Consider the following 25484-nt stretch of genomic DNA (forward strand, 5'->3'; position numbering starts at 1 on the left):
TGATTCGATCGGGATATATGGATGAAGGGACCGTACTGTACGCTAACCAAAATCTATTGGTTCTTGTAGGCACTATCAGTGATACCTAGGGAATCATGGGGCGATGTTGCTAGGCGCTCTTACCATGATTCGATGGGCAAGTCGGAAATTGTTGTTCCGAGTCACAAGGAGTTGTGAGCCCACGGCTAGCTGTATCCCTGAACCATTGAGGGTCACACAGAGTAATGGATTTTTAATCCCCGTTGAGATAGTTAAATTTAAAGAGTTAAATTTAATGAACAAAGAAGTTGGACTTCTTAATTATGAGTAGAGGAGTAAGATTTCCTAAAATGACATAGGGATGGACATTTTTGGAAACCACTGAATTCGGATTCAGAAAAATTTATCTTGACTTTAAAAGGTGCAGAAATGGTTTCTGTGCACATTGGTGAAATCGGTTTATCAATCGGAGTCACGATGAATTTTATATTAATTTCTGAACATGCGGGCTTTGCTTGTCGGGCTTGAACTTATGACTAATGGGCCCTAAGCTGTTAGTGGCCTACATTATAAATAAGTTTTTGCAGTACAGAAATTAAACACAACAGGCATAATTTTCGAAATTAACTAGGGTTTTGAGACCTAGTGGCCGCCGCCCCCTTCTCCCCTCTCTGCTCGAAAAACCCAGCCTGTGAATTTTGAATTTGCAGTCTGGTTTAACGGATCAAATTCGTTAATCTCTTCGTAGAAACTTCTGATAGATTTTCTAGTGCAATCTATCAGAGGGATTAAATATCCGTTCGTGGACCTGATTGAAGAACAGTTCGTCCATCAGTTCCAGGGATATACAACAAGAGCAGAGCAATCTGTTGGTGTCCATAATCTCGATTCGAGATTGAGGTAAAAATTTATAATTGTTATTTAATTTTTACACACACACAATTTAATCGTAAGGTTGATACCTATTATGGAATCGTTCCATACAAAAAATTTTTAACCTTCCGCTGCACCGGGTATCAATCCTGATTGATCTGATCGCCACGTTCTCCAACATGATTTGCACTAGAGCTACCTCCCTATCTGTTCTGCTGTTGCTGGGGTTGGAAAGAGTGCACTGCAGACGACTGCCTCTCCGGCTGAGCTGCAGGTCTAGACGAACTCCCACTCTGAGCTCTATCTCTATTACGTTGAGGGCACACTTTAGAGAAGTGTCCCGGTTGCTGACATGTGTTACAATTGTCGAAGACTCCCACACACTGATCCGGTGAGTGTCTTCCTCCACACTTGCTGCAGTACAAGGATGATGACCCAAAACTCGGTCCTGAACCGAATTGCTTCGAACCACTGGAACTGGACGAACTGTTCCCCTGTCTCTTGAACTGTTTACCTCTTGCCTTGTACTGATCCTTTCTGTTTCCCCCACTGTTTCCACCTTCATACCTCTGCTGCTGGTTCTGATGTTGAGGTGGCTGATTCTGGTACTGAGATGGTTGGTTCTGATACTGCCTCTGCTGCTGAGGTGCCCCCTGATTACCTCTTTGCCTCCACAAGCCTGCTTCTGCTCCCTTTGCGTAATTCATGGCATCCGCAAAGTTGCTAGGCCTGTTGGTGTTAACCAACGTGAAGACATTGGGGTTCAACCCGTTGATGAACTGATCTGCCTTAGCTTCTTCATCTCCGGCAAATAGCGGTGCAAAACGCAACAGACTATCGAACTTAGCCACGTACTCTTCAATGTTCAGATTCCCTTGCCTCAGATTTGCAAACTCTGCTCCCTTATCCTTACGATACGAGATAGGGAAAAACCGCTTATAAAACTCAGATTTAAAAAGAGTCCAAGTAACCTCTGTACCTCTACTCTCAAATGCTTTCTTTGTCATGATCCACCAGCTCTTAGCACCACCGCGCAGCTGATGAATTACTAACCTGATTCGGCGGTCATCTGTGTAGTAAATGGAATCAAACAACTGATCCATATCATCCAACCAACTCTCACAGTCAACTGGATTTTCTGAACCCATCAACAATGGCGGATTGAACGACTGAAACCTCTTCAGCAAGGTTTCCATAGGAGTCGCTGAAGCATCCAACTGATCAACCTCAGTGCTAGCTTGCTCAGTCGCAGGGATAACTGGTGGTGTGTTTCTGTTTATCACTCGACGAGGACCCATCTGATAATCAAATTTTAGCACACGAGATATCTCAATCGCTACCATCAGTGCCCTTACAACCGCTTGGAATACCGAATACCAGTCGAGAACAGAAACAGTTATATCTCAAGTAGATCATGCTTTATTAATTTAAATCACACAACCATGTAATTCAAATAATGCTCAAACAATAAAGCATGCTCGCATGGAATTAAGTACACAATTAAATAATTCAAACACATGCGAGGAGTCATTGCACACAGACTCGATCTACCCCGCTCACTCTAGTTCGACCAAGAATCTTAACTCTCTGATACCACTTAATGTGAGACCTCGATTCTAAACCACTAATCTCGGATTAAACAACAATTAAGCGAACAAGAGTCCAAGAGTAAAACAATTCAAAGTTTTTTTTTTTTTTTAAACGCCGCGCGCCCGCGCGAGGAACCAAGCTCGCACGTGCGCGGGCTTAAAAAACCGAGACCAACCAAAGGCTCGCGCCCGCGCGAGATACCATGCTCGCCCGCACGCGGAAGGCCTGGGCAGAAAATGCTCAGGCTGCAGAAAATAAAGAAAGGATTCCGCGCTTGGTCCGACATGCCTTCAAATACATATGCAATAACAGGGTGTAGGGAAACATGCCATAACAAGTCATGCTTTCAGAAGGCCTAAAAACAACCAGAGGTCTAAATCGATACAACAACAACATACTTCGATTTTAGATTACAATCCGAATACAAACTAATTCGAATAACAAAACATATCAAGTTCGAGTTCTAACATGCTTCAATCTTAAACTAGATAAACATGCTAATTCGACTTCTAAACCGAGTCTCACTTCTACTACTTGCCCTTGAAGCTAACCATGCCTCTTCTGACTTGTTCCTGCCCCACCTGTTGCCAAGTACACATACAAAACAAAGCAACAGCCGGATAACCGGTGAGGACGACATTCCCAGTAAAAGCAACATAACAAGTAATACAAGTAACAAACATGCTTTCAATACAATAACGAAATCAATAACATCGTAATGAAATGCATGTCTTTAAACAGGGATATCAAATCTTATAACGAGGGATTGCTGCTGTGCCTTTGGGATCCCGAGGATAAGGTCACGTAACAACTCACCGACTCTCCCAATCGAGGTGGTGCCACGTATCTCACTCCTCTAGACTTTGAGCAACTATAATGAGTATGCTAGCACCAGACGAAACGACTACGACCTGGGCCACTCAATCATAGTTCCCAAACGTCTAAACAAAAAGGGTGGTTCTGCCCGCTGAAACAAGATTGGCTCAAGATGAATGCATAACAGAAACATAAAACATAATCCTTTTAACAAAAACCAATACAATCAAACAATACACAAGTTCCTCATGCTAGAACAAGCGTAGATGCAAGTATGTGATTTCAAAAGGGAAAACTCAAGAACCACAGTCCCGAGTATGCTATCCCGCTACGATGACTGCTTTTACCTTTCAATGCAGTAGCTCCAACTCTGGATAAGCTACAAAAGAGATTGTATAAACAACTACACAATCTAACAACAACAAGGCAACGGTTCAAGGAAAACTCTTTATACCGTTCTTCGTCCAATTCTCTGAAACGATCAAACAGCTGCTAACTCTGGGCTTGACAACTCTAAACGAATCTGTTCAGATACAAGAGATGATTGATCAATAACCACGATCAACTTACAAGCCAAGTTCAAACTCAAAAATGGTTCAAAATCTCCAAAAACTCAAACCGACGGCATAACGGCTATAACTGAACAAACCGGCAACGCAGACAGCAGTTCAATACTGATAACAACTCAATTTAATGCTAATACAACAACAACAAGACAAACCCAACAAATCTCAAAACCATGATTTTCAAAAATGGCTTCCAAAAAACATAACAAATCCGAACGTCGCTCTATTTCAAAACTGACAGATAATAAACGATCAGAACTCTATAGAGAACAACATACTCGAATCTAGAAAGATTCTAACAACATCCAAAAACTAGAATGTATCCGATCGTAGAAAAACTTACGATATAACAGAGCTCTCACTGCTGTGATCGATAATCTGCCTTCAGAAATAAATTCCAACGGACGGATCGAGCTCGGACTGGATTTGGAAAGCTTAAAGAAGCGTTTCCTCAAGCTTTAATGGAAGGAATCGATGGAGAGGAAGAAGGAGGAGAAGTGAAGACTAAGTCAAGTCTTTTCCAAGTGTAGATAATATATTAAACTCAAAATTTGCGTTTTAGTCCCTGAAATTTCCAAAATTTGCAAAAAGGACCCTGATCAAAATCAAGTCGGCTCGTGAACTCTGCAATCTCCGATTAACTCAAATAAACTCATTTAAGATAAAAACGGGGAATCACAGAAAGCTTAATTGAAATCATATTTGAATGTTTATTTGAATGCATGAGATTATATATGCATTTATATTGACGAAATCATGTTTGAATGATTATTTTAATTGATGAATGAAAGCATGATTGAATGCTTATATGAACTGATGATTGAAATGATACTAGAATGCATGAGATGTCATATGCATTCATATTGAGCCTTGATTCATTTCAATTTGATTAGACGATCTAGAGATTGTAGTTGAGTGACTTGGTTGGAGATTTTATACCTTGTCAAATAAACTCTCTATAATGCTCTGGAGTCTAGAGGATTAAAATATGTCTCGTCCACCTCGAGAGGGGAGTTCGGTGTGATTGTTGGATATTTTAACCTCGGGATCCCAAACCGAAGAAAGAAAGAAAGAAGAATTCCATTTGATCCCAAACCTCGTCCACATGCATATCATTTTACTCCAGTACTTGGATGAATTACTTGAATTGATCTTGAGGTGATAGATATTTGGAAATTCATACATGTCTTGACGTGATTTATATCTGAAGTTGATATGTAAGATGGAATTGTTGTGTATCATGATTGATATGTTTGATTGATACTGCATGATTGTCTCCTTTACTGGGAATTATATTCTCACTGGATTATCCGGCTGTTGTCTTTGTTTGTATGTGTACTTGGTAACAGGTGGGTCAGGACCGAGTCAGAGGCAGCATGGCTAGGTGGTTGAGAGAATTGAAGTGAGGCCCTTGGTTTTAGGAGTTGAACTAAATTCAAACTCTTTTGTATTTTGTGGTATTGTAATCGAGTATTGAAGCATGTTCTAATAGTTGGTTGAATGTATGACTTTAGAACTACCTGGTATTGTTATTGCATGTTGAATGAATTTATAAATGTTGATGTTGTATGTTTGGAAGAGTTAAAGATTGATTTTGAAGAAAGAAAAACCAAAAGAATTTTCTGGGCAGGTGTCTCGCTCGATCGGCAGACTTTCACCGATCAAGCGAGCACCCCTGTTTTGAGGCAGGAAGTTTGGATTTTTGCTTTCGCTCGATCGGTAAGTTTTTACCGATCGAGCGGCGTGCTTTTGTAAATCTCGGCAGAGACTTGGTTAAGATGGCCCGCTCGATCGGTATAGTTCTATCGATCGAGCGAGCACTGTTTAAAAAAAAATAAAAAATTTATTACTTTTAATCTTGGATCTTGAATGCCCTATTGTTGTTTAATTCTGAGATTAGATGTTTAGAATCGAGGCCTCACATTAAATGGTATCAGAGAGATAACATTATTGGACTGAACTAGAGATTCTGGGACCCACCGAAGTGGCCCGCGTCGCCCAGATCGCACGTTCACGTCATGTGATTCAGTCTATTGCATATTTTCTATCCGCAGATTGGACTGAAAGAGTCGGAAATAGGACGGAGAGGAATCGGAAGTACAAGATTTATGAGTAAGAAAAAAAGAAACTAATAAAAAATGGGGTGCAACACGAGGACTTCCCAGGGGGTCACCCATCCTAGTGCTGCTCTTACCCAAGCACGCATAACTTCGGAGTTCTGATGGGATCCGGTGCATTAGTGCTGCTATGATTGCACCCAACAGTGAATGAATTCTTTATTTTTTTGTCTCTCGAATTGCGGATCGGAGGAACAGGAGCTGCAGTTTCAAACGGACATAACTTTCAATCGGCTGAGAGTTACTGGAGCTTCAGCCTGCCCACGCGAAGCTCCACTCGATACCTATAGTGCGTATCTTAGTTAAAAAGACGGAGACGCTCAAATTCCAAAACGGAGATGGTCTTTCGGGGCATTTTTCCCGTATGTCGCGCTGGGACCCACCAAAGCGGTCCGCGTCACCCAGATCGCACGTTCACATCGTATGATTAAGTTTATTGCATCTTTTCTATCCGCGGATTGGACTGCAAGAGTCGGAAATAGGACGACGAGGAATCGATAGAACAAGAAGTACGAGTAAGAAAAAAAGAAATTAATGCAAAAAGGGGTGCAACACGAGGACTTCCCAGGGGGTCATCCATCCTAGTACTGCTCTCGCTCAAGCACGCTTAACTTAGGAGTTCTGATGGGATCCGGTGCATTAGTGTTGGTATGATCGCACCGAATAGTAAATGAATTCTTTATTGTTTTGTCTCTCGGATTGCGGATCGGAGGAACAGGAGCTGCAGTTTCAAACGGCATAACTTTCGATCGGCTAAGAGTTACGGGAGCTTCAGCCTGCTCACACGAAGCTCCTCTCGATACCTACAGCAAGTATCTCGATCTAAGAGACGGAGACGCTCAAATTACAATCCGAAGATAAGCTTTCGGGGCGTTTTTCCCGTAGGGCGCGCTGGGACCCACTGAAGCGGCCCGCGTCACCCAGATCGCACGTTCACGTCGTGTGATTAAGTCTATTGCATCTTTTTTATCCGCGGATTGGGCTGAAAGAGTCGGAAATAAGACGGCGAGGAATCGGAAAAACAAGAAGTACGAGTAAGAAAAAAAGAAATTAATGAAAAAGGGGTGCAAACAGTGAAAGAATTCTTTATTTTTTTGTCTCTTGAATTGCGGATCGGAGGAACAGGAGCTGCAGTTTCAAACGAACATAACTTTCGATCTACTGAGAGTTAAGGGAGCTTCAGCCTGCTCACACGAAACTCTTCTCGATACCTACCGTGCGTATCTCGGTCTAAGAGACGGAGAAGCTCAAATTCAAACCCGAAGATGGTCTTTGGAGGCATTTTTCTCGTAGGGCACGTTGGGACCCACCGAAGTGGCCCGCGTCACCCAGATCGCACGTTCACGTCGTGTGATTCAGTCTATTGCATCTTTTCTATCCGTGGATTGGACTGAAAGAGTCGGAAATAGAATGGAGAGAAACCGGAAGAACAAGATGCACGAGTAAGAAAAAAAGAAACTAATTAAAAAAGGGGTGCAACACGAGGACTTCCCAGGGGGTCACACATCCTATTACTGTTCTTGCCCAAGAACGCATAACTTCGGAATTCTGATGGGATCCGGTGCATTAGTGCTGGTATGATCGCACCCAATTGTGAATGAATTCTTTATTTTTTTGTCTCTCGAATTGCGGATCGGAGGAACAGGAGCTGCAGTTTCAAACGGACATAACTTTCGATCGGCTGAGAGTTACTGGAGCTTCAGCCTGCTCACGCGAAGCTCCACTCGATACCTATAGTGCGTATCTCGGTTAACGAGACGAAGACGCTCAAATTCCAAAATGGAGATGGTCTTTCGGGGCATTTTTTCCATTTTTCGCGCTGGGACCCACCAAAGCGGCCCGCGTTACCCAGATCACACGTTCACATCGTATGATTCAGTCTATTGCATCTTTTCTATCCTCGAATTGGACTGAAAGATGTTGGAAAATGGTGATCAGATCAATCAGGATTGATACCCGGTGCAGCGGAAGTTTAAAAATTTTTATATGGAACGATTCCATAATGGATATCAAAACTTTACGATTAAATTGTGCGTGTAAAAATTAAATAACAATTATAAATTTTTACCTCCAATCTCGAATCGAGATTATTGAAACCAACAGATTAATCTGCTCTTGTTGTATATCCCAGGAACTGATGGACGAACTATTCTTCAATCAGGTCCATGAACAGAGATTTAATCCCTCTGATAGATTGCACTAGAAAATCTATCAGAAGTTTCTACGAAGAGAATTAACGAATTTGATCCGTTAAACCATACTGCAAATTCAAAATTCACAGGCTGGATTTTCCCGACAGAGAGAGGGAGGGGGGCGGCCACTTAGAGAAAACACAGCTAGGGTTTTCGAAAATATTTTGTGACCTCTGTTGTGTAATTTCTGTACTGCAATAACTTATTTATAATGTAGGCTGCTAACAGCTTATGGCCCATTAGTCATAAGTTCAAGTCTGACAAGCAAAGCCCGCATGTTCAGAAATTAATATAAAATTCATCGTGACTCAGATTGGTAAACCAATTTCACCAATGTGCACAGAAACCATTTCTGCATCTTTTAAAGTCAAGATAAATTTTTCTGAATCCGAATTCAGTGATTTCCAAAAATGCCCATCCCTATGTCATTTTAGGAAATCTTACTCCTCTACTCTTAAATAAGAAATCCCACTTCTTTGTTCATTAAATTTAACTCTTTAAATTTAACTATCTCAACGGGGATTAAAAATCCATTACTCTGTGTGACCCTCAATGGTTCAGGGATACTGCTAGCCGTGGGATCACAACTCCTTGTGACTCGGAACAACAATTTCTGACTTGCCCATCGAATCATGGTAAGAGCGCCTAGCAACATCGCCCCATGATTCCCTAGGTATCACTGATAGTGCCTGCAAGAACCAATAGATTTTGGTTAGCGTACAGTGCGGTCCCTTCATCCATATATCCCGATCGAATCAACAACCATTGGTAAATCGAGAGTCGTTCTAGATTCGATAACTATGCAATGCATCTTGAAGATCAAATAGTGACATCGCATGTGCTACTAAGAAACCATTTCTTAAAACACATCATGTACTTTGGCCAGAGATTCGTCACACTAATATCTCCTCAGATTGCATAGGATATCCACACTCGCAAGTATGTGGTGAATCCTTGACAACAATGCATCGACTCCTATATGTGTCATAACTGTACCCAATCCTGACACCTGATGACCCCAATAGAGTCGGTAAATGAGTCAAAGAACAGTACTAGCATATAGAGTCTCAATGATGTTTCAAGTAGTAAGGACTAATGGTGTACAACCAAAACCGCGGACTTTATCCACTCGATAAGTGATAACCACTTGGAAAGTCCGGATAGGGTAGTTCGATCATTCATCGTATGAATATCCATTTGCATGCTTTGAACATCTCTATGTTCCATACCAATGAAACGTGGTACTCGGCATCGCAAATTCTATTCTCAATCTCGAGCGATCCTTATCCTTATTAACGGACGGCTCAATCGACTAGGAACTGTTTAGAATATACAGTGACTATAAGATGTGTTTCATGATAGACATCCCCATGTACTACCACATCTTACATACACTATAGTATATTTAAGGTCTTTATCAAAACAACAATAGTATATCACAATATAACAATATGAAGAAAGATAAAGTCATTGCCATTAATAAAAGTGTAAATTATATTAAACAAAAGATTGTTTATACAAAGAGTCATCAAAGCCCTTAGCCACAAGTTGGCTCACCGGGCACCCTCTCTTTCAATCTCCCACTTGCCCTAAAGCCAACTAGTCATACTACGTAGACCCATTGCTTCGCGATGTTTGTCAAATAATGGTCCTGGCAAGGGCTTAGTAAGTGGATCAGCGATATTGTCTGCAGAGGCCACTCTCTCGACAGTGATGTCCCCTCTTTCCACGATCTCCCAGATGATGTGGTATTTCCTCAGTACGTGTTTGGATCTTTGATGAGACCTTGGTTCCTTTGCCTGAGCAACGGCACCCGTGTTGTCACAGTACACCGGGACTGGACCAACAACTTCAGGAATAACCCCCAACTCTTGGAAGAAATTCCTCATCCAAACGGCCTCTTTTGCAGCAGCTGATGCTGCAATGTATTCTGCCTCAGTGGTGGAATCCGCTGTGGTGTCCTGCTTGGAACTCTTCCAAGAGACAGCACCGCCATTGAGCATGAACACAAATACAGAGGTTGAATTCGAGTCATCCACGTCACTTTGGAAGCTAGAGTCGGTATAGCCTTCCAATTTTATTTCTCTTCCTCCATATACCATGAACATATTCTTAGTCCTTCGTAAGTACTTAAGAATGTCCTTCACGGCTTTCCAATGCATTTGACCGGGATTAGCTTGATATCTGCTCGTGACACTCAGAGCAAATGCTACATCCGGTCTGGTAGATATCATCCCATACATGATACTACCTATGGCTGACGCATATGGTACATGTGTCATTTTCTCTATCTCTTCATCAGTCTTGGGACACATAGACTTGGATAGAGAAACTCCATGACACATAGGTAGATGTCCTCTCTTGGACCCATCCATTGAAAACCATTTCAATATGGTGTCGATGTAGGTTGCTTGAGTGAGTCCTATCATTCTCTTAGATCTATCTCTATAGATCTGTATCCCTAGAATATAGAAAGACTCACCCAAATCCTTCATCGAGAATCTACCTGATAACCATATCTTTGTTGACTGCAACATCCCTACATCATTCCCAATGAGTAGGATGTCATCAACATAAAGTACTAAGAATGTCACAACATCCTTAACTACTTTCTTGTACACGCACGGTTCCTCCGGGTTCTTGATGAAACCAAAATCCTTTATTGTTTCTGTAAGAGTGGGTGCCCAGTGAGCCAACTGTGTGGCTATGGGCTTTGTTGACTCTTTGTATAAACAATCTTTTGTTTAATATTATTTACACTTTTATGGCAATGACTTTATATTACTTCATATTGTTATATTATGATATACTATTGTTGTTTTGATAAAGACCTTGAATATACTATAGTGTATGTAAGATGTGGTAGAACATGGAGATGTCTATCATGAAATACATCTTATAGTCACTGTATATTCTAAAACCGTTCCTAGTCGATTGAGCCGTCCGATAATAAGGATAAGGATCGCTCGAGTTTGAGACTAGCATTTGCGATGCGGAGTACCACGTTTCATTGGTAGGGAACATGGAGATGTTCGAAGCATGCAAATGGATATTCATAGGATGAATAATCGAACTACCCTATCCGGACTTTCCAAGTGGTTATCACTTATCGAGTGGATAAAGTCCGCGGTTTTGGTTGTACACCATTAGTCCTTACGACTTGAAACATCATGGAGACTCTATATGCTAGTACTGTGCTTTGACTCGTTTACCGACTCTGAGGGGGTCATCAGGTGTCGAGATTGGGTACAGTTACGACACATATAGGAGTCAATGCATTGTTGTCAAGGATTCACCACATACTTGCGAGTGTGGATATCCTATGCGATCTGAGGAGATATTAGTGTGACAAATCTCTGGCCAGAGTACTTGATGTGATTTAAGAAATGGTTTCTTAGTAGCACATGCGATGTCACTAATTTGATCTTCAAGATGCATTGCATAGTTATCGAATCTTGAGCGACTCTCGATATACCAATGGTTGTTGATTCGATCGGGATATATGGATGAAGGGACCGTACTGTACGTTAACCAAAATCTACTGGTTCTTGTAGGCACTATCAGTGATACCTAGGGAATCATGGGGCGATGTTGCTAGGCGCTTTACCATGATTCGTTGGGCAAGTCGGAAAGTGTTGTTCCGAGTCACAAGGAGTTGTGAGCCCACGGCTAGCTGTATCCCTGAACCATTGAGGGTCACACAGTGTAATGGAGTTTTAATCCCCGTTGAGATAGTTAAATTTAAAGAGTTAAATTTAATGAACTAAGGAGTTGGACTTCTTAAATAAGAGTAAGGGAGTAGGATTTCCTAAAATGACATAGGGATGGACATTTTTGGAAACCACTGAATTCGGATTCAGGAAAATTTATTTTGACTTTAAAACGTGCAGAAATGGTTTCTGTGCACATTGGTGAAATCGTTTCATCAATCGGAGTCACGATGAATTTTATATTAATTTCTGAACGAGCGGGCTTTGCTTGTCGGGCCCCAGCTTATGACTAATGGGCCCTAAGGTGTTAGTGGCCTGCATTATAAATAAGTTATTTCAGTACAGAAATTACACACAACAGGTCATTATTTTGAGACAGAAAAAATCGAAAACCCTAGTCTCTCTCAAACATATTTCGGCCGCCCCCCCCCCCCTTCACTCTGCCCGAGAAAATTCCGGTCTGTGATTTTGAATCGCAGTAAGGAATAACGAATCAGATTCGTGTATTCTCTTCGCAGAAAACTTCTGATAGATTTTCTAGTGCAATCTATCAGAGGGATTAAACCTCTGTTCGTGGACCTGATTGAAGGCGTTCATCGGTTCCAGGGAGAGACAACAAGAGCAGAATTGTTCTGTTGGTGTCCATTAATCTCGTTGCGAGATTTGAGGTAAAATTTATTTAATTGTTATTTAAATTTTACACACGTAATTCAATCGATGAACGGTTGATACCCATACCATGGAAACGTTCCATGAAAAATTTTTAAACTTCCGCTGCACCGGGTATCAATCGTGATTGATCTGGGAACTCGCCAGTTTTCCAACAGTGGTATCAAAGCCAGGTTGCTCAGATCAATCGATTGAATAATCAATTGTACAAAATTTTTGAGTCTCGGTTTATGAAACAAAATAAATATTTTTAATAAAAAAAAATTTTTTCGGGGCAAAACCCGGGCAGCGATTGGATCGCTGCCCGGTGGGGCAGCAATTGTTGCTGCCCCGGGCGGCGCACGGCGCCGCCCAAAGGGGGCGCACGGCGCCGCCCAGGGCGGCGACCGTCGCCGCCCAGGGCGACGCACGGCGCTGCCCAGGGCAGCGCTGTGCGCTGCGCAGGGCAGCGCTCGGCGCTGCCCAGGGCGGCGCTCGGCGCCGCCCAGCGGCGGCGCCAGGCGCCGCCAGGGCAGCAAACGTTGCTGCCCTAAGGGGGCAGCCGGGCTGCCCCCGGCCCGCGCCCCGGGTGCGGGCCGGCCCGGGAGTGTCCCGGGCGGCCCGCGGGAAAAATTATATTTTAATTTTAATATTTAAAATTTTATTTTTGGTCCGGTCAAAAATTGTTTTTGATTGGTTCACGAGATTTCGGATCGAATTGTTCGAGTCCGTAAATTTTAAAATTGATTTTGGATAAATTTGAATTTTTGGAAAATTTTAATATTTTATCCGTAAATTGAATTTTGAAATCAATTATTTTGGTACAATTGATGATAAGATATGATCTTATGATATATTAGATAAAATATGATTTTATTTGTAAAATTGGATTTTATAGATAAAATATGATTTTATTTGATATGGAGATAAAATATGATTTTATATGTGAAATGTGATTTTATATATAAAATATGATTTTATCTTGTTTAAATTTGAATTGCCACAGCATGTTATCCAATAAATTAATTTTGAATTAAATGTTATTGGATAAGGATGATCGATTGCCATGACCAATTTTGTAGGTGTATGTTAGGAATTTACATTTTGTCTTTATTGTTGTTGGTTTTATTAATGGGCCTGGTTTATGGCCCGATATGAATGTCATATGTAATAAAAGTGGGCTTGGTTTATAGCCCGTTCCCACCCCCTAAAAATGTATCCCCTACTTGTCATTGTTATTTATTGTAAATACATTAGATTTAGTGGGAGATCAAGATTTGAAGATGGTGGGCCCAGCAGACAATGAAGACTGAAGAAATGTAAATTGGAAGCATATGTAATAGGATTGCATTTGCATACTGCATATTACCTAGGATTGGACTAAGACCCGTGATTGGCAACCACGGGTCAATTAGAAATGGAATCGATCATCCCATATAATATGTGATATTATGATTGTATGCATGTTTAGACATAAATTGCGTGAATCCGGCAATGCATGCAATAAATTAAATATGATGAGACAAATATTTTTATAAATAAAAATCCCTCATTTTAAATATGATTTAAAATTTATATCAAGATAAATAAAGGAAATTTAAATATTGTTTAAATGTTCCTACCTTCCATCAACGGTCAATGTATGTGATGCTACCCGCGGATACGGTCCGGCTCATATTATTGGGGGGGCCCGTCCGTCGGAAAGCTGTACATTGGATCGACAAATGTTGTAAGTTGGGTGGAACTCCCATGGGATCGGCTCATATTATTGGGGATCCACATGGCGACCGTCCATCACAACTTAATATTGATGGGTCATCTTGACATGTCACTTTAAACGGCGTCATATTATTGGGCCCTTATTGGACATGAGGTAAATACATGGGGGTTGCTTTGGAAGCAATTGGGCTCTACCTTTTGAGAATTATGGTTGGCTGATATTATTCGGGACCATAAGTTTGTCAATTGGACTCCATGTTCTCACTAAGGAAAAAGTTTCCCGTTTTCACTAGAGGGTGGTGAAATCGTTAAAATAGTGGGAGTGAGATTCATAAAATTAAATTCGCCTATTTTATGTCTTAGTAAATTGTTAAACAATCATTGATATATGTCTGTTTTTCCTTTTCAGTATTTCATACAATGAATTCGCGAAATCCTTTATTCTCGATCCTCGAACAAAACAAGCTGACTGGCGCCAACTATACGGAATGGTTCCGGAAGTTGAAGATTGTCTTAACTTCGGAGAAAATGCTCTACGTGTTAGAGAAAGCACCTCCGAAGGAAGCACCAGCTGACATAAGTCCGGAGGAATTGGCCAAACTTGATGCATGGTGCGACCATGACATCAAGACCAAATGCTATATGCAAGCCTCGATGTCTGATGAACTCCAGAGGCGATTTGAGGACACGGTGAATGCTGCTGACATTCACACGCAACTCAAGGAACTTTTTGGGGCTCAGTCGAGGGCTGAAAGGTTCTCTACTGTTAAGGAGTTGATGACGTGCCGCATGCGTGAAGGGACTTCGGTCCGTGATCATGGGGTACGAGTGATTTGGCTCATACAGAAGTTAGCGACCCTTGATTTGGTGTTGGAGCATGAACTCAATGTGGACTTGCTGCTTCTATCTCTTCCTTCTTCATTTGATGGATTCGTGATAAATTTTAATATGAACAAGATAGAGGCCACCCTTGAAGAGATGGTCAATATGCTCGTTACATATGAATCCACACTTAAGAAGGATAAGCCAGCTTTCTTGGTGGGCTCCTCATCTTCTGCTAAGAAGGGGCCAAGTATGAAGGGCAAGAAACGTTCTGCCCCACCCAAGAAAGTGGAACCCGAGAAGAAGCAAAAGACAAAGGCTTCAAACGATGGAAAATCCAAGGATGTTTGCCATTACTGCAAGAAGCCGGGTCATTGGAAGCGCAACTGCAAGGAGTATCTTGAGCAGTTGGGAACTGCAAAGGGTATGTTCTATATCGAAATAAACATGTCACTTAATACAACTTCTTGGGTATTGGATACCGGATGTGGTTCTCACATTTGCAATGATTTGCAGGTGATGACAAGAAGTCGCAGGCTTAGAATGGGTGAGACCCAGCTGAGGCTCGGGAATGGTTCCAGAGTTGAAGCTACGGCCATTGGAGATGTTTGTTTGATTTTGCAGAATGGTTTTAAATTATTGTTGAGAGATGTTTTATTTGTGCCAGATTTAATTAAAAACATTATTTCTATTTCTATGCTTGATAGAGATGGTTATTCTTGTAATTTTGTGAATGGGATTTGCAGTATTTACAAGAATGAATGTTTAATTGGAAATGGACAACTTGAAAACGATCTATATAATTTAAAACTAAAAGACGTTCCAGTAAATTGTATTGACAAACCGGCGACAACAAACAAAAGGAAAAACGATAGTCAAAACCCGGCAAACCTTTGGCACGCTAGACTAGGTCATATTTCCTCAAGGAGGATGAACAAGCTAGTGGGAGAGGGCATGTTTGATATGTCTGATATTAACTCTCTACCTACTTGTGAATCCTGCCTAAAAGGGAAAATGACTAAATCCCCTTTTAAGGGGAAACCTGAGCGTAGTCAAAATCTGTTGGATTTGATCCATACAGATGTTTGTGGTCCATTTAGAGTAGGGACTCAACATGGCCACACCTACTTCATTACCTTTACTGATGATTATTCAAGGTATGGGTATTTATATTTAATGAAATATAAGTCTGAAGCATTTGAAAAGTTCAAAGAATTCAAGGCTGAAGTAGAAAACAAGCTAGGTAAAAGTATTAAAGCACTTCGATCGGATCGAGGTGGAGAATACTTGAGTACCGAGTTTTTGGACTATCTGAAAGAGAATGGGATTCTCTCTCAGTGGACTCCTCCTATGACACCACAGCTTAATGGTGTATCGGAGCGTCGTAATCGAACTTTGTTGGACATGGTTCGATCTATGATGAGCTTCACTGAGCTTCCACCTTCGTTTTGGGGCTATGCGCTTGAAACGGCGGTATTGTTGTTGAACAACGTCCACACTAAAGCAGTGGACAAAACACCATACGAGTTATGGAATGGCAAAGCTCCTAAGTATTCGTACTTGAGGATTTGGGGATGTCCAGCTTACGTGAAGCGGACAGTGGGAGATAAGTTAGATAGTCGATCCAGCTTGTGTTATTTTGTGGGGTATCCGAAGAATTCAATCGGATATTATTTCTATTATCCTGCTGAAACAAAGGTGTTTGTTTCTAGGAATGCCACCTTCTTGGAGAAGGAATTCTTATTGGATAAGAAAGGCGAGATGATGGAACTCGAAGAAGTTCGAGAAGAACCCGAAATACAAAATAACGATCCCACACCTCAGGAACCATTGCTGGACACGCCTGCACCTAGAAGATCCGAGAGGACTTCTAGACCTCCAGTTCGATATGGTCTTCTTCTTGAAGAGGGTCAAGATGAACCCGACATTGGATGTGATCCAAGAAGCTTCAAGGAAGCAATTTCTGATGCGGATTCGAATTTATGGCTTGAAGCTATGCAGTCAGAATTGGATTCGATGCATACTAACCAAGTCTGGACTTTAGTGGATCCTCCCGATGGAATTGTTCCAATAGGGTGTAAATGGATCTACAAAAGAAAGCTTGGGCCTGATGGTAAGGTATTGACCTACAAGGCGCGATTGGTGGCTAAAGGTTATACTCAAAGGCAAGGAGTTGACTATGACGAAACCTTTTCACCAGTTGCAATGTTCAAGTCCATAAGAATCCTTATTGCCATAGCTGCATGGTATGACTATGAGATATGGCAAATGGATGTGAAGACTGCTTTTCTTAATGGAGACATTAAGGAAGAAATCTATATGAAGCAGCCTGAGGGGTACACATCCATGGGAAGCGAGCATAAGGTATGCAAGCTTCAGAGATCAATTTATGGTCTAAAACAAGCATCAAGAAGTTGGAACCAGAAATTTGATGAAACAATTAAAGACTTTGGTTTCATCAAGAACCCGGAGGAACCTTGCGTGTACAAGAAAGTAGTTAAGGATGCGGTGACATTCTTAGTACTTTATGTTGATGACATCCTACTCATTGGGAATGATGTAGGGATGTTGCAGTCAACAAAGATATGGTTATCAGGTAGATTTTCGATGAAGGATTTGGGTGAGGCATCCTACATTCTTGGGATACAGATCTATAGGGATAGATCTAAGAGAATGATAGGACTCACTCAATCAACCTACATCGATACCATATTGAAACGGTTTTCAATGGATGGGTCCAAGAGAGGACATCTACCCATGTGTCATGGAGTTTCTCTATCCAAGTCTATGTGTCCCAAGACTGATGCAGAGATAGAGAATATGACACATGTACCATATGCGTCAGCTATAGGTAGTATCATGTATGGGATGATATCTACCAGACCGGATGTAGCATTTGCTCTGAGTGTCACGAGCAGATATCAGTCTAATCCTGGTCAGATGCATTGGAAAGCCGTGAAGGACATTCTTAAGTACTTGCGAAGGACTAAGAATATGTTCATGGTTTATGGAGGACGAGAACTCAAACTGGAAGGCTATACCGACTCTAGCTTCCAAAGTGATGTGGATGACTCGAAGTCAACCTCTGGATTTGTGTTCATGCTCAATGGCGGTGCTGTCTCTTGGAAGAGTTCCAAGCAGGACACCACAGCGGATTCCACCACTGAGGCTGAATACATTGCAGCATCAGCTGCTGCTAAAGAGGCCGTTTGGATGAGGAATTTCGTCCAAGAGTTGGGCGTCATTCCTGAATTTGTTGGTCCAGTCCCGGTGTACTGCGACAACACGGGTGCCGTTGCTCAAGCAAAGGAACCAAGGTCTCATCAAAGATCCAAACACGTACTGAGGAAATACCACATAATCCGGGAGATTGTGGAAAGAGGAGACATCAGTGTCGAACGAGTGGCCTCTGCAGACAATATCGCTGATCCACTTACTAAGCCTTTGCCAGGACCATTGTTTGACAAACATCGCGAAGCAATGGGTCTACGTAGTATGACTAGTTGGCTATAGGGCAAGTGGGAGATTGTAAGAGTGGGTGCCCAGTGAGCCAACTGTGTGGCTATGGGCTTTGTTGACTCTTTGTATAAACAATCTTTTGTTTAATATTATTTACACTTTTATGGCAATGACTTTATATTACTTCATATTGTTATATTATGATATACTATTGTTGTTTTGATAAAGACCTTGAATATACTATAGTGTATGTAAGATGTGGTAGAACATGGAGATGTCTATCATGAAATACATCTTATAGTCACTGTATATTCTAAAACCGTTCCTAGTCGATTGAGCCGTCCGATAATAAGGATAAGGATCGCTCGAGTTTGAGACTAGCATTTGCGATGCGGAGTACCACGTTTCATTGGTAGGGAACATGGAGATGTTCGAAGCATGCAAATGGATATTCATAGGATGAATAATCGAACTACCCTATCCGGACTTTCCAAGTGGTTATCACTTATCGAGTGGATAAAGTCCGCGGTTTTGGTTGTACACCATTAGTCCTTACGACTTGAAACATCATGGAGACTCTATATGCTAGTACTGTGCTTTGACTCGTTTACCGACTCTGAGGGGGTCATCAGGTGTCGAGATTGGGTACAGTTACGACACATATAGGAGTCAATGCATTGTTGTCAAGGATTCACCACATACTTGCGAGTGTGGATATCCTATGCGATCTGAGGAGATATTAGTGTGACAAATCTCTGGCCAGAGTACTTGATGTGATTTAAGAAATGGTTTCTTAGTAGCACATGCGATGTCACTAATTTGATCTTCAAGATGCATTGCATAGTTATCGAATCTTGAGCGACTCTCGATATACCAATGGTTGTTGATTCGATCGGGATATATGGATGAAGGGACCGTACTGTACGTTAACCAAAATCTACTGGTTCTTGTAGGCACTATCAGTGATACCTAGGGAATCATGGGGCGATGTTGCTAGGCGCTTTACCATGATTCGTTGGGCAAGTCGGAAAGTGTTGTTCCGAGTCACAAGGAGTTGTGAGCCCACGGCTAGCTGTATCCCTGAACCATTGAGGGTCACACAGTGTAATGGAGTTTTAATCCCCGTTGAGATAGTTAAATTTAAAGAGTTAAATTTAATGAACTAAGGAGTTGGACTTCTTAAATAAGAGTAAGGGAGTAGGATTTCCTAAAATGACATAGGGATGGACATTTTTGGAAACCACTGAATTCGGATTCAGGAAAATTTATTTTGACTTTAAAACGTGCAGAAATGGTTTCTGTGCACATTGGTGAAATCGTTTCATCAATCGGAGTCACGATGAATTTTATATTAATTTCTGAACGAGCGGGCTTTGCTTGTCGGGCCCCAGCTTATGACTAATGGGCCCTAAGGTGTTAGTGGCCTGCATTATAAATAAGTTATTTCAGTACAGAAATTACACACAACAGGTCATTATTTTGAGACAGAAAAAATCGAAAACCCTAGTCTCTCTCAAACATATTTCGGCCGCCCCCCCCCTTCACTCTGCCCGAGAAAATTCCGGTCTGTGATTTTGAATCGCAGTAAGGAATAACGAATCAGATTCGTGTATTCTCTTCGCAGAAAACTTCTGATAGATTTTCTAGTGCAATCTATCAGAGGGATTAAACCTCTGTTCGTGGACCTGATTGAAGGCGTTCATCGGTTCCAGGGAGAGACAACAAGAGCAGAATTGTTCTGTTGGTGTCCATTAATCTCGTTGCGAGATTTGAGGTAAAATTTATTTAATTGTTATTTAAATTTTACACACGTAATTCAATCGATGAACGGTTGATACCCATACCATGGAAACGTTCCATGAAAAATTTTTAAACTTCCGCTGCACCGGGTATCAATCGTGATTGATCTGGGAACTCGCCAGTTTTCCAACAGTTTCATCAAATTTCTGGTTCCAACTTCTTGATGCTTGTTTTAGACCATAGATTGATCTCAGAAGCTTGCATACCTTATGCTCGCTTCCCATGGATGTGTATCCCTCAGGCTGTGTCATATAGATCTCTTCCTTAATGTTTCCATTAAAAATTGCAGTCTTCACATCCATTTGTCATATCTCATAGTCATACCAAGCAGCTATGACAATAAGGATTCTTATGGACTTGAACATTGCAACTGGTGAAAAGGTTTCATCATAGTCAACTCCTTGTCTTTGAGTATAACCTTTCGCCACCAATCGTGCCTTGTAGGTCAATACCTTACCATCAGGCCCAAGCTTTCTCTTGTAGATCCATTTACACCCTATTGGAACAATTCCATCGGGAGGATCTACTAAAGACCAAACATGGTTTGTATGCATCGAATCTATTTCCGACTGCATAGCTTCAAGCCATAAATTTGAATCCGCATCAGAAATTTCTTTCTTGAAGTTTCTTGGATCACATCCAACATCGGGTTCATCTTGATCCCCTTCAAGAAGAAGACCATACCGAATGGGAGGTCTAGAAGTCCTCTCGGATCTTCTAGGTACAGGCGTGTCCATCATTGGTTCCTGAGGTGTAGGATCATTATTTTGTATTTCGGGTTCTTCTCGAATTTCTTCGAGTTCCATCATCTCGCCTTTCTTATCCAATAATAACTCCTTCTCCAAGAAGGTGGCATTCCTTGAAACAAACACCTTTGTTTCAGCAGGATGATAGAAATAATATCCGATTGAATTCTTCGGATACCCTACAAAATAACATAAGGTGGATCGACTATCCAACTTATCTCCCACTGTCTGCTTCACGTAAGCAGGACATCCCCAAATCCTCAAGTACGAATACTTAGGAGCTTTGCCATTCCATAACTCGTATGGTGTTTTGTCCACTGCTTTGGTGTGGACGTTGTTCAACAACAATACCGCCGTTTCAAGCGCATAGCCCCAAAACAAAGGTGGAAGCTCAGTGAAGCTCATCATAGATCGAACCATGTCCAACAAAGTTCGATTACGACGCTCCGATACACCATTTAGCTGAGGTGTCATAGGAGGAGTCTACTGAGAGAGAATCCCATTCTCTTTCAGATAGTCCAAAAACTCGGTACTTAAGTATTCTCCACCTCGATCCGATCGAAGTGCTTTAATACTTTTACCTAGCTTGTTTTCTACTTCAGCCTTGAATTCTTTGAACTTTTCAAATGCTTCAGACTTATATTTCATTAAATATAAATACCCATACCTTGAATAATCATCAGTAAAGGTAATGAAGTAGGTGTGGCCATATTGAGTACCAATTCTAAATGGACCACAAACGTCTGTATGGATCAAATCCAACAGATTTTGACTACGCTCAGGTTTCCCCTTAAAAGTAGATTTAGTCATTTTTCCTTTCAGGCAGGACTCACAAGTAGGTAGAGAGTTAATATCAGACATATCAAACATGCCCTCTCCCACTAGCTTGTTCATCCTTCTTGAGAAAATATGACCTAGCCTAGCTTGCCAAAGGTTTGCCGGGTTTTGACTATCGATTTTACTTTTGTTTGTTGTTACCGGTTTATCAACATAATTTATTGAAACGTCTTTTAATTTTAAGTTATATAGATCGTTTTCAAGTTGTCCATTTCCAATCAAACATTCATTCTTGTAAATATTGCAAATCCCATTCACAAAATTTCAAGAATAACCATCTCTATCAAGCATAGAAACAGAAATAATGTTTTTAATCAAATCTGGAACAAATAAAACATCTCTCAAAAGTAACTTAAAATCGTTCTGCAAAATTAAATAAACATCTCCCACAGCTTTAGCTTCAACTCTAGAACCATTTCCGAGCCTCAGCTGGGTCTCACCCATTCTAAGCTTGCGACTTCTTGTCATCACCTGCAAATCATTGCAAATGTGAGATCCACATCCGGTATCCAATATCCAAGAAGTAGTATTAAGTGAAACATTTATTTCAATATAGAACATACCCTTCGCAGTTCGCAACTGCTCTAGATATTCCTTGCAGTTACGTTTCCAATGACCGGGTTTCTTGCAGTGATGGCAAACATCCTTGGAATTTTCCATGTTTGAAGCCTTTGTCTTGTACTTCTTCTCGGGTTCGGTTTTCTTGGGTGGGGCAGAACGTTTCTTACCCTTTGTACTTGGCCCCTTCTTTGCAGAAGAAGAGGAGCCCACCAAGAAAGCCGGTTTATCCTTCTTTAAAGTGGATTCATATGTTACAAGCATATTGACCATCTCTTCAAGGGAGGCCTCTATCTTGTTCATATTGAAATTCACCACAAATCCGTCAAACGAAGAAGGAAGAGATAGAAGTAATAAGTCCACGTTGAGTTCATGCTCCAACACCAAATCAAGCGTTACCAACTTCTGTATGAGCCAAATCACTCGTACCCCATGATCACGGACCGAAGTCCCTTCACGCATGCGACACGTCATTAGCTCTTTTACAGTAGCGAACCTTTCAGCTCTCGATTGAGCCCCAAAAAGTTCCTTGAGTTGTACGTGAATGTCAGCAGCATTCACGGTATCCTCAAATCGCCTCTGGAGTTCATCAGACATCGAGGCTTGCATATAGCATTTGGCCTTGATATCATGGTCCCACCATGTATCAAGTTTGGCCAAGTCTTACGGACTTACATCAGCTGGTGTTTCCTTCGGAGGAGATTTTTCTAACACGTAGAGCATCTTTTCCGAGGTCAAGACAATCTTCAACTTACGGAACCATTCCGTATAGTTTGCGCCAGTCAGTTTATTTTGTTCGAGGATAGAGAATAGTGGATTGCGCGAATTCATCTTAATGAAATACTGAAAAGAAACAGACAATTATCAGTGATTGTTTAATTAATTTACTAAGACATAAAATAGGCGAAATTTATTTTATGAATCTCACTCCCACTATTTTAACGATTTCACTACCCTCTAGTGAAAACGGAAAACTATTTTCCTTAGTGGGAACATGGAGTCCAATTGACAAACTATGGTCCCGATTAATATCAGCCAACCATAATTTCCAAAAGGTAGAGCCCAATTGCTTCCAAAGCAACCTCCACGTTTTTACCTCATGTCCAATAAGGGCCCAATAATATGACGCCATTTATTGTGACATGTCAAGATGACCCATCAATATTAAGTTGTGACGGACGGTCGCCATGTGGATCCCCCAATAATATGAGCCGATCCCATGGGAGTTCCACCCAACTTACAACATGTGTCGATCCAATGTACAGCTTTCCAACGAACGGGCGCCCCCAATAATATGAGCCGGACCATATCCGCGGGTAGCATCTCATACATTGATCGTTGATGGAAGGTAGGAACATTTAAACAATATTTAAATTTCTTTTATTTATCTTGATATCAATTTTAAATCATATTTAAAATGAGGGATTTTAATTTTGAAAATTTGTCTCATCATTTTAAAAATTTGTATGCTTGCGGGATTCATACAATTTTGTCTAAAACATGCATACAACTATAATATCATATATTATATAGGATGATCGATTCCATTTCTAATCGACCCATGGTTGCCAATCACGAGTCTAAGTCCAATTCTAGGTAATATGCAGGTATGAAATGCAATCCTATTACATTGAGCTTCCGATTTACATTTCTTCAGTCTTTATTGTCTGTTGGGCCCACCTCCGTCTTCAAATCTTCATCTCCCACTAAGTCTAATGTATTTACAATAAATAACCATGATAAGTAGGGGATACATTTTAAGGGGTGGGAACGGGCCATAAACTAGGCCTATTTTTATTATATATGACAATTCATATTGGGCCATAAACCAGACCCATTAATAAATCCAACAACAATAAAAACAAATGTAAATTCCTAACATACACCTACAAAATTGGTCATGGCAATCGATCATCCTTATCCAATAATATTTAATTCAAAATTAATTTATTGAATAACATGCAATGGCAATTTAAATTAAAAGGATAAAATCATATTCCATATATAAAATCTTATTTTACATACAAAATCATATTTTATCTTTTTATCAAATAAAATCATATTTTACATATAAAATCCAATTTTATACATAAAATCATATTTTACTCAATATTTTCATAAGATCATATCTTATCATCAATTGTACCAAAAATAATTAATTTCATAAAATCCGATTTAACGGATAAAATCTATAAATTTTCCAAAAATTCAAATTTATCCAAAAATCAATTTTAAAATTTTCGGACTCGAACAATTCGATCCGACGCCTCGTGGACCAATCAAAAACAATTTTCAATCGGACCAAAAATAGAATTTTAACATATTAAAATTTTAATTTAAAATAAAAAATATTAATTTTTCCCGGGCCGCCCGGGACGCTCCCGGGCTGCCCGCGCCCCAAAGGGGCTCGGGCCGGGCAGCCCGTCGCTGCCCCTAGGGCAGCGATCACGTCGCTGCCCATGGGCAGCGACCATCGCTGCCCGTGTTTTGCCCGAAAAAAAAAAATTTTATTTTAAAAAAAAAAAATTATTTTGTTTCAAAAACCGAGGCTTAAAAAATTTTTGTACAATCGATTAATTTAATCGCTTGATCTGAGCAACCTGTCTCTGATACCACTGTTGGAAAACGGTGATCAGATCAATCAAGATTGATACCCAGTGCAGCGGAAGTTTAAAATTTTTTATATGGAACGATTCCATAATGGGTATCAAAACTTTACGATTAAATTGTGCGTGTAAAAATTAAATAACAATTATAAATTTTTACCTCCAATCTCGAATCGAGATTATGGACACCAACATATTACTCTGCTCTTGTTGTATATCCCAGGAACTGATGGACGAACTGTTCTTCAATCAGGTCCACGAACAGAGATTTAATCCCTCTGATATATTGCACTAGAAAATCTATCAGAAGTTTCTACGAAGAGAATTAACGAATTTGATCCGTTAAACCAGACTGCAAATTCAAAATTCACAGGCTGGATTTTCCCGACAGAGAGAGGGAAGGGGGCGGCCACTTAGAGAAAACACAGCTAGGGTTTTCGAAAATA

General features: G+C 40.8%; 2 non-coding genes and 1 pseudogene across 2 annotated transcripts; all 3 read right to left on the bottom strand.

Annotated features, from left to right (window-relative positions):
* Positions 1-5964: 5964 nt before the first annotated feature.
* On the bottom strand, positions 5965-6083 carry LOC140869104 (5S ribosomal RNA). The gene has a single exon (XR_012146494.1). It is a non-coding gene; the product is annotated as a 5S ribosomal RNA (ribosomal RNA).
* Positions 6084-6484: 401 nt separating this feature from the next.
* On the bottom strand, positions 6485-6603 carry LOC140868925 (5S ribosomal RNA). Its single transcript, XR_012146322.1, has one exon. It is a non-coding gene; the product is annotated as a 5S ribosomal RNA (ribosomal RNA).
* Positions 6604-7411: 808 nt separating this feature from the next.
* LOC140869463 (5S ribosomal RNA) lies at positions 7412-7530 on the bottom strand (annotated as a pseudogene).
* Positions 7531-25484: the final 17954 nt, after the last annotated feature.

This window comes from Henckelia pumila, chromosome 4 (assembly GCF_033568475.1).
Source record: "Henckelia pumila isolate YLH828 chromosome 4, ASM3356847v2, whole genome shotgun sequence".
Classification (NCBI taxonomy): Eukaryota; Viridiplantae; Streptophyta; class Magnoliopsida; order Lamiales; family Gesneriaceae; genus Henckelia; species Henckelia pumila.